Below are 11,328 nucleotides of genomic sequence, written 5' to 3' on the forward strand. Positions count from 1 at the left end.
ATGCTCCCCCAGCCTTAGGAATGCCTTTGTCTTAAACCCTTATAAAAGGCTTTCTGTACTCTTTGCATCGCTCAGTCATCTTCCCTGTGAATGTGATGTCTGCCCGGCCCAAGAGAGCCATCATGATCTCTCCATGACTTCTCACCCTGTAAGTAAGCCCTGAATAAAAGTTAATGTATCAGAAAATGCTCGTTGTCTTCTCCGGCCTCTAGACTGGCATGGCCCTCATGGGCTGCGACACAGGGTGTATCAATCTTCTAAGACACCCTCAGGGAAACCAGATACTATTGCGTCCTCCCAACAACTGAGCCCGTTCTAGTCTAGGAAAACCTGATTGGGGTAACCAAGGAAACCAGATGCCTACACAACAGAAAACTACAACCTGCACTAAGAAAAATGAAGTTATGGCCCAGTCAAAGGAACAAACTTATACTTCAACTGAGATACAGAAATTTAAACAACTAATGTGAAATCAATTCAAAAAGTTTAGGGAAGACATGGCAAAAGACACGAAGTGTATAATGAAGACACTGGGCATATGTAAGGTAGAAACAGAAAGTTTGAAAAAACTGGCAGAAGCTATGGAAATGAAAGGCACAACACAAGAGACGAAAGACACAATGGAAACATACAACAGCAGGTCTCAAGAGGCAGAAGAAAATACTCAGGAACTGGAGAACAAGACACCTGAAAGCCTACACACAAAAGAACAGATAGGGAAAAGAATAGAAAAATATGAGCAATGTCTCCAAGAACTGAATGACAACACAAAATGCAGGAATGTACATGTAATGGGTGTCCCAGAAGGAGAAGAGAAGGGAAAAGGGGCAGAAGAAATAATAGAGGAAATAATCAATGACAATTTCCATCTCTTATGAAAGACATAAAATTACAGATCCAAGAAGTACAGCATACCCCAAACAGAATAGATCTGAACAGGCCTACACCAAGACACTTAATCAGATTATCAAATGCCAAAGATAAAGAGAGAATCCTGAAAGCTGCAAGAGAAAAGCAATCCATCACATACAAAGGAAGCTTGATAAGACTATGTGCAGATTTCTCAGTAGAAACCATGGAGGCAAGAAGGAAGCAGGGTGATATATAAGATACTGAAAGAGAAAAACCACCAACCAAGAATCCTATATCTGGCAAAACTATCCTTCAAATATGAGGGAGAGCTTAAAATATTCTCTGACAAACAGACAATGACAGAGTTCGTGAACAAGATACCTGCTCTACAGGAAACACTAAAGGAAGCACTGCAGACAGAAAGGAAAAGACAGGAGTGAGAGGTTTGAAAACAATTTTGGGAGACAGTAGCACAGCAATGTAAGTACACTGAACAAAGATGACAGTGAGTATGGGTGAAAGAGGAAGGTTAGGAACATGTGGAACGCCAGAATGAAAGACGAAAGATAAAGACTGGGACTATATAATTCAGTGAAACCTAGGGTGCTCAACGATTTTAATAAAAGGTACAAATATGTTTTTACATGAGGTAGAACAAATGAATGTCAATCCTGCAAGGTGTTAAAATAGGGTGGGACTGGGGGGAAAATACAACCCATGCAAACTAGAGACTATAATTAACAGAAACATTGTATTATACTTCCTTTAATATAACAAAGGCAATATACCAAAACTAAATGCATATGGGGGGAACGGGACATAGGGGAAGGGTATGGACTCTTGGCATTGGTGATGTTGTCTCTTTATTCTACTTTAGTTCAATGCTTTTTTTCCTTTTGCTGCTTTCCTCTCTTTTTTTTCTTTTGTCTCTCTACCTTCTTTGACTCTTCCTCCTGCTTTGTGGAAGAAATGGAGATGTCCTTACATAGATAGCAGTGATGGCGCTGAATACATAAATACGTGACTGTACAGGGAACCAACGATTGTTTACTTAGAACAGAATGTATGGTGTGTGAACAAAACCATCTTAAAAAAAATGGATTGATGAAGAAACCTTGAGGGTACTATACTGCGTGAAATAAGACAGACACATAAGGACAAATATTGCAGGGTCTCATTGATATGAACTAATTATAATATGTAAACTCATAGACATGAAATATAAGTTACCAGGATATAGAACGAGGCTAAAGAACGGGAAGCGGTTGCTTATTATGAGCAGGATGTTCAACTAGGGTGAACTTAAACACTTGGAAATGGACAGAGGTGATGGCAGCACATTGTGAGAATAACTAACAGTGCTGAATGGCATGTGAAGGTGGTGGAAAGGGGAAGCTCAGAGTCACGTATGTCACCAGAAGGAAAGTTGGAGGTTAAAAGATGGGAATGTATAAAACAGTGAATCTTGTGGTGGACAACGTCCGTGATTAACTGTACAAATATTAAAAATCTCTCTCATGAACTGGAACAAATGTATGATACTATAACTTGAAGTTAATAATAGAGGGGCATATAGGAAAAAATATATATACCTATTGCAAACTATACACTACAGTTAGTATTTTAACATTCTTTCATCAACAGTAACAAATGTTACTGGGAGGATTTGAGTTTCCTTTTTTCATCTTTATTTCTTTTCTGGACTAATGAAAATGTTCTAAAAATTTTAAAAAAAATTAATTTTGGTTATGGATGCATAGCTGTATAACGGTACCGTGGGCAACTGATTGTACACTTTGGATCTTTAGATAATTGTATGGTATGTGAACAATCTCAATTTAAAAAAATTAATTAGAAACAAAAAACCAGAAGGGATACTAGCCTAGGTCTTCTAATGCAAAAACCAGTACACTTTCCACTGTATCGCCTCTCAAGCCATTAGAGAGCAAATACATTTGACTTAACCTGAGGAAGGCATCATGGAGTAGCTGGTATTTGAGTGGTTAATGGAAAAAATAATAATAATAATAATAATAAAGAAAAAAAGAAAATATTTACCAAGGATCTGAGGAATTTAAACCTTAGCAGTCAGTAATTCTACTTTTAGAATCTGCCCCAAGAAAATGAAATCAGTAGTATGGATAAAAATGTTCACTGCAGTATGATTGTTAATAGTGAAAAATTGTAAACAGCCTCTAAGTTCCAAAATGAGGGCTTGGTTACAGGAAACGGTCACAATTATCTTGAGAAATGAAAAAAGCAGAGTATTAACATGAAAATTCCCAGTGCTGGGCACAAAAGCTCTACCTATATTATTTGCTATACTTTTCTGTATGTTGAAAAAACTTCATAACTTTAAAAATTAAAATAAAAAATTAGAATATAAAATTGCACAAGTGGAAATACTATTTTACTTTCCAAACTTTCTACATAGGAATATACTAATTATAAAATAAGAAAAATTTTCAAAAAGTCACATATTTACTGTAAATGACACTTCCCAGCCTACCTAAAACACTGAATTTCTTTACTTTTGGCTAGAATTTTATCAACTCAACATGCTGTTATTTCATCAAAAGTTCTGACTGAAGAAGACCTTAGGTCTTTATGAAAGAGAACAACTAGCTCTTAGCTAACAGTTGGAGGGATTTTGCTTTAGGTTTTTTTTTAACAGAAGTATTTTTCCAAAAGATGCCATAAAAGTGTTCCTTCATGGTAAAACTGCAAAAAGAAGCCTCTATCTGATTCATATTCATTACTGAATTTAATAAGCACTGTAATATACCTACACTTTTAAGGGTTTTCATATTACAAATTCAGAATTAGCACATACAGTACGTACCACTACTCCCAAATTACATTAAGAACTCAAAAAACAGAAATTTAATTTTAATTTTCAATACGTAGTCCAGTACTAAGCATACAGCAGTTACTCAAAATGCCTGTGGAAATATCATTAACAATAAAATTATAAAAATGTTCTTTCATCACTTGTAACAAATGTACCACACTAATGCAAGGTGTTAATAACAGAGTGGTATATGGGAAAGCTATACATTATGTGTGATTTTTCTGTAAACCTATAACTTCTCTTAAATAGAAAAATGCTCATGGAAAGAATGAACAGACCAGCAAGTAAAACATTTTTGTAAAGAAATAAAATAGTGGACATAGATTAACCTGCACTAAAATTACAAGGAACAATTTTTTAAAAGTATGAGCCACCAGAGTAGAGGGAACAGAAGAATGGGAAAGGAGAAGATCACAAATGAGAGACGTCAAAACGTTTTCAGAAGATGTAAAAAAAAAAAATGGTCAAATGGTATTAAACTCAGCAAGGTGGAGAACCCTGAAGCCTAAGCACCTGCAAAGGGAGAAGTCAGTAAGAAATGAGCTGATTCATACTGCCACAAGCAAGAGACCTCAGGTATTCTAAAGGCAGAGGAAGGGGTAGGGCCAAATAAAAACTGGAAGGTTAGCTGAAGACTATGAAACAGCTATCAGATGCCCAGATTTCCTCCCCCGTAATGCACAACTAGGCAACTCTTCTTCCCCAACTCCTATTAAAGTCCAGAGGATTACTCTGAAGGAATGTATCTAGAGATGCTCTAGAACAGGGGACATAAGTGAGGGTGAGGATATGAGTGAGGTGCCATATTGAAAACAGGATTACATGAAAATAATTAACAATGAGAATTCCAGCTCCTTTTCCAAGATGAGTTCTCAAAACATAGCCAAGTGCATATTCTCCAGGCAAGAGATGGGAGGTTCTCTTTCTCAGAGAAACCGACAAGCCCAAGATAAAAGACCTGAGTGCCATTCCCCCAAATGGTCATTAACCACCCTGCCTATCCTTTAACAAGGTTTCCCTACAGACCTTCCAATCAGTTTTTGGCACAACACTCTTAAATATGAATGGAAAGCCGTAAGGTTACCAGACATCCAGGAAAACCTCTATCTTCGTTCCTAGGGCTGCCATAGCAAAGTACCACAAACTGGATGGCTGAAAACTACAGAAATTTATTGTCTCACAGCCTAGAGGCTAGAACTCCAAATTAAGTATCAGCAGAGACATGCTCCATCTGAAACCTGTAGAGGAGAATCCTTCCTCTCTTCTTCATAGCTTCTGGAATTTACCAGCAATTCTTGGCATTCCTTGGCCTCCCTAGTATCTGTCTAGGTCTCTTAAGGATACCAAATTATATGATTAAGGGTCCACCTTACTACCATATGGCCTAAATCTAACTTAACTAATTTCACCTGCAATGATTCTATTTCAAAATAAGGTCAAAATTAACAGATACTGGAAGTTAGATTCGAACACATCTTTTTTTTTTTGGGGGGGGGCACTATTTAAAACCCATAACAGCCTTGAGAGAAGACAGCAATAGAAAGAAACAAAAGGACTTGGAGGAAATGGAGCTTGAGGGAAGCAAAAGAAAAATTGTATGTGTGTGTGTGTGTGTGTGTGTGTGTGTGTGTGTGTATACATATATGTATGTATCTCCTCAGAATGATTACAACATTCATGAAATAATATCAAGATACTACATAACAGAAGAATGAACTTGAAGAAGTTTAAAATACAGATAGAAAATTGTTTAAAATTCAGTAGATGGGTTGGAGGATAACACTGAGGAACTCTCCTAGGAAATAAAAAAGAAAAGAAAATTAAAAGCATAGTACAAATTCCAAAAAGGGAGAAAAAAGAAATTGATAAGGAAGAGATTACCAAAGAAAATGCACCAAATTTAGAATACTTATTCAATGAAAGACATAATGGACAAAATTAACAGAAAAACAACTGGCTGGGAGAAGATATTTTCCAAGCCTAAAATCAACAGACCATTCAAATTCAACTTCCCCAAGGACCTTCTGCAAATCAGTAAAAAGGACAGAAAAGCCAAAGGATGGATGGAAAATTAGAAATTATCAAAAGAGAAAACCCAAATGGATAAAAGAGATGCTTAAACTCTTCAGTGAGTAATGATAAGAATATAAATTGAAACAAGATACCACTTTATACTCATCAGACTGGCAAAAATTAGGTTTAAAAAAAAAAAACAAACCCAAGTACCAGGAAAGACATGGGCGAACAAGAACCCTCCAACACTGCTAGTTGGCACATAAAACGAGTTCTCCCATTCTTTGACCCAGGAATCCCACTTCTAGGTATATATCCTAGAGAATTTCTCACACAGGACCATAAGGATGTACAAGTAAGACTGTATTTACTACAGTGTATTTGTGACAGCAGAAAGGCAACTCAGGTGTCAATCATTAGGGAATGAAAAGTAAAATGTGGTAGATGCACATCATGTCAGGCACAACTATGTGTACAAACAACAAAACAGAAAGGTCCCCAAAAAAGTAGTAAGGTGGAAAAAAAAAAAAAAAGCAGCAGCAGCAAGACAAGATCTATAGCACAATACATAAACTAAATACACACATATACATCTCATATATATCTCATATATATGAGATCTCATATATATTTCACAATACACATATATAATCAAGGAATCTATCAACCACAATGGAGTGGGTGCCTATGGGAAAGGGTAATGAAAGTAGGGCTCAGAAATGAAAGAAAAAAATTTAAAGGAACTTGTAATGTCTGATGATATTATGTCAAGAACTGAAAAGTGTAATTAACTCTAATACTCTTTTTACCTGAGATCCAAAAGAAAAAAAAAATAATAAAGAAACATCCCAGAACTAAATGATATGAATTCCCCTCCTGTAAGGGCCCATGGAGTTCCCTTAACTGAAAAAAAAGACCCAAACCAAGGCACATCACCATGGAATTTCAGGGGTTAAAAAAAAAAAAATCCTAATAACTTGGGGGAAGGGGAGGGAAGGTCACTTACTTACAAATGAAGAATGAGAACGGCTATGGCTTTCAACAGAAGCCAGAAAACAACAGAGCTATAACTTTAAAACTTTGAGTAAAAATAATTTTCAGCCTAGAATCATATATGCAAACAAATCATTAATCAAATATGAGAACAGGTTTTTTTCAGTCATGTAAGACCTCAGAAAGTTTTACATACCATGTATCTTTTCTCAGGAAGTTACTGGAAAATGTACTCCAAGAAAATGAATAAACCAAGAAAGAAGAAAACACAGGAAACAGTAGAGGGGCAAAGGCAATTTGAAGGATGACATAAAGAAAAGTCCCAGGATAACAGCTGTGAAGCAGACTTACAAAGTAACCAAGTCCAGATTGTATTAAGAGAACAGAGGATTCCAGAGGACAGAGGGTTCTAGAATAGCTGTCCCAGGAAATGAAGGGAAAACAAAAAAGAATTAACTCCTAGAAAAACAAAAATTTGTTTGAGAGGAATGACATTATAGTATACTACATGGTTCAGCTGGGAATATTTACATAGTATATTAATGTAAACACTGAATATCGACTTAATAAAAACCCATGACAACTATATAGGGATGATGGGAGAGGCAGTGTGTATATGTGTTGGATGAGGTAGACATATATGGAACACTATGGAACATCTTGTTTAGAGAAGTCATTGGATAATGTCTAAAACTGATATATCAAGAAACAGCTATAGAAGTTAGTTATAAATATGAAAACAAAACCCAAGAGAAATTGGTAAAACAAAGGAAAACTGTAGGCTCTACAGTGCTGAAGCTGGGTAGATAGTTTTTCAGATATAATTCTAATTTTAAAATTGTATTTTTTAATGGAGATAAAACAAGGAATTGAACATCCAACTTTTAGTAAACTAGATCTTCACACTATCATTTCATGATGCTAAATGAACTACAACTAGTTAGTTCTGGTGGAGAACTAACCAATAAAACCAAGAGTTAATGTTTGATGTGAGCATAGTATAAACAGCCCCATGTTTGAATCCCAGCTCCACTAATTTCTCTGACCTAAGGCAAGTTACCTAACCACCTTGTGCCTGTATTCACCTGCTCAAAGGAATTTTGCAAGGATAATTAAGTGAAAGCACCTGATGCAGTGTTTGACCCACCATAGGTGCTTAACAGATGTTAGTATCTTCCATCTACCTTTCTGTTCTCTAGCTACAAACCCCTATTTTGACCCCAGGCTGCCTTGTTAGTCACAGGGTAGACTCATGGGCAATTTAGCACTATCCCTCCTTACGCTGGAAAATCAATCATAATGAGTAAGCAGACTTACCCTTGTACATGAAGGGCAGCATTATTCTTGTTATGTGAAGGAGATTACCCCATTATCCACATGCTGGATTACTAGCTGCTTTCAAAAACTGTCCCAATTAGTCTACAACAATAGGTAAGAACTATTTTTTTACTTAGGTCTGTTTTGTAGGGTTGCAACATCTTAAAAATAACAATTGTATATCCCATCAGACTTCATCCAGGCTCTTGGAATAACTTCAAAATTTTCTAATGGAGGCCTTTTCTGGCCCCCCCAACCCCCCACCCAGTTGGCCTGGGTTGGTCAACCTCCCACTCACTGCAAGGCAAGAGTGAAATCAGCCCAAATCAGCTAATTGAATTGTTTACCATTTCCAACGTTTTTTCCATTTTTATGGCTGAATTCGTAATACCCTGCAAAGGACACAGAGATCTTAAAACAAAATAGAGAGAGTAACAGGAGATTAATTTTAATCCCTAAACCATCTTTACTTGCATGGCCAATCAAAAGTCATAATTGCTTTTGTACACAGTATTTATAAACATCAAAAACAATATGATGGACTTAAAGGCAAAGGCATCAAAAAATCATCAAGGTTTTATTTTATCATTAATTCAACAAACACTATGCTAAAATGCTGGAGATAAGAAGATGATATAATTCCAGTCTTGAAACGAAAGGGAAAAGATAAAAAAATAATATATGGAGGGGCATTAGAGAGCAAAGAAAATGGTCCAAGAAACAACCTGAGCACAATTCCAGACTATATGGCATAAAATAAGTTATAATATAGTTGAGGCTAAGAAAAATTATAAAAATTGAACACAACTCAGCTCTGAGCCTCCCAATAGCCAAAGTATAAAAAGAAACAGGATGACTTACAAAACAATCAGGCTCTAATAAAAAGCAGTTACTTGTTTAAAACAAAGAAAAGAAAAAGTCCTAGCACTAGGCTCTTTCGAGTTTGTCTCTAAGGTCTCTATTTTATAAGGATTTATAAGAAGTAAATTAGAAATAGTATCTTGGAACAAGATTTTTTTCATGTTGTCCCATCTTATATATCCAATCCTAGATAAAAGACAAGGTGCATAATATTAAATCATAGTTATGTGAAGGAATGTCTCTGAGGGACTAAAGTTAACATAACACAAAAAGTATAATGATTTCAGGTGACAGGTTTATATCTGTCATTTAATTTATTCTAGTTTCTACAAATGTTAATTTTTCCCCCTGCTGGACTCTAAGCTTCTCAAGGCTTACGTTGTCTGCTCCCATTTAATAAAATGTCATGCAGTTATTATTTGTATTGTTAGTTTTCCCTGCTGCACTATAAATTCCATGAGGACAGGGACAGTATGTCTTGATCATGACTATATCCCCAGCCTCAAGCACATAATCACTCCATAAGTATTTGCTGAATGGATTAAATAAAGAAAACACAACCAAGAATATGAAAGGAAAGGAGAAATAGTTCTAAAAATGGCAGTGACTTTGGGTTCTAAATCTGGTTCCAATAAGAGCTGGCTGACCTCAGATAAGTTAATTAATTTCTCTGACATTCAATACTTTCTTCTGTAAAATAGGAAAAATTAATATAATATTTATTTCAGAGTTACTATATAAATGTTTTAAAATATGTAAAATAGATCTGGAAAGGAGCTCAATAAACATTAATTCCTTTACTTTCTCTCATGTCCTCCATCTTAAAATCATCAGTGCCTTTCAAAAATAATTTTTTTCAGTAAAAACACAATAGAGCTCATCCACACTTTCCTTCGGAAAAAAAAACAAAATTTCATCCCTTCAATCTTTAAAATAGGGAGAATTTCAAAATATTAGAAAAGTAACAATAAGTTAAGGAAAAACAATGTCAAGAATGATTTTGAAGCAACTACTGCTAAGAAATAGCCGGTTGGGAGGATGAAAAAGTTATTAATGCTATTTAACAATTTTAGAAAAATATTTTGCAATTGCTTAGTCTAAGCTTAAGCCTTAAAAATCAATTATTTTGAAATCTTTCGTTTAAAAGTGGAACATTAAATGCATCCATTCGATCCTAAATCGTTCCTTAGCGAAATGACAACTTCCATACTTACGGGTGATCATCCTTCAGTTTTCTTCTAACATTCTGAGCTTAATCTTACACTTCGCTGTTTCCCCTGTATCACCACTTACACACGCAATGAACACACGAAGTTCTGTAATTCCTATAATTACCACACCCGTCAGCCGCTTCAGCCCCATGTTGTTATGACATTGTAAACTGCAGTCCCACAATCCCCACCCCACCCCCCACCCCAACCTCCGCTTCGGTCTGTAACTTGTGAATTCCCAAGACAGTCCCTTCCAGTCTCGGTTAGGATTTTTACACGCCACCCCGACTCTTTCCTGCCTCTGTCACAGCACTCTGCGGTGCCCACCCCCGCCCCTCTCCAGCCTGCGCCCAGCAGCAACGCAAGCTCCGCGCGCGCCTCATCCCCGCCCCGCTGCCTCGGCGCCCCGCAGTCCCCGGCGCCGCTTCCAGGTCCGACGCCGCTGCCGCGCCGCCCCGCCTAGACCAGCGTTCCTGACGGCGATCACACCAGCACTCCCCACCCCCACCCTCTCAGCCGGCAGCGCAGTCGTTAGGACAGCCGGGCCCGTGGCGCACAGACACGCCGAGGGCGCCCGGGCTCTGGGACCCGAGCTCAAGCCCCAGCCCACGCCCGCCCTAGTCCCCGGGCCTCTCCCTGGTCCCGCCGAGAACTGCCAGGATCCGCCAGCGGGAGGGGGAGGGGCCGGGACCACAGAGCCCCCGCACTCACCAGGCTCGAGGCAGCCGATCCCGGTGCCACTAGTTGAACCGCTCGCTCGCCCTCCGTGCCTCTCCTGTACACCACCCTGACGAGCCTGTCCCGCGCCTCAGCGGTGCTCACCAGGCCTCACTCTCCGCCGCCGCGCACCTAGCAGCGAGACCCAGCTTAGCCGGCGTTCGCAACGCGCCTGCGTGCGGAGACCGGCCCACGCGCCTGCGCGCGCCGACCACCGCCCCGCTGCAGAGGCTGCCGGGAGACGTAGTCTTCCAACGCTATAATGGAAGGACGGCGCCATTATCCCCGAACCAGTAAAGAGTAGTGGGGGTCGGGCAAGGGTCTCGCTGAGGAGGAGGTTCGCAGTCAATGGAATGGTTGCAAAATCGTAGAAGAGTGATATAATTCATAATTATGCTGAATTGCAAAATTGTGTTTACAAACCTGTCTTCACTAAACTCTTCTAAGGGCGGATGAAGCATCACTCTCTCCTTTATCTCTATCTAGCTTTAACATGCTAGGTACCTAAAACAT

General features: G+C 38.3%; 1 protein-coding gene across 2 annotated transcripts in view; it reads right to left on the reverse strand.

The window, feature by feature from the left end:
• KPNA1 (karyopherin subunit alpha 1) overlaps positions 1 to 10,986 on the reverse strand; it is a 125,740-nt gene extending 114,754 nt beyond the window's left edge. For both annotated transcript variants that reach the window (XM_037836797.1, XM_037836804.1), the window contains exon 1: positions 10,810 to 10,986. The gene's annotated coding sequence lies outside the window, so the exon portion shown is untranslated. The remainder of the gene's footprint in view (positions 1 to 10,809) is intronic.
• Between the last annotated feature and the right edge of the window lie 342 nt (positions 10,987 to 11,328).

Source organism: Choloepus didactylus, chromosome 1 (genome assembly GCF_015220235.1).
Source record: "Choloepus didactylus isolate mChoDid1 chromosome 1, mChoDid1.pri, whole genome shotgun sequence".
NCBI lineage: Eukaryota > Metazoa > Chordata > Mammalia > Pilosa > Megalonychidae > Choloepus > Choloepus didactylus.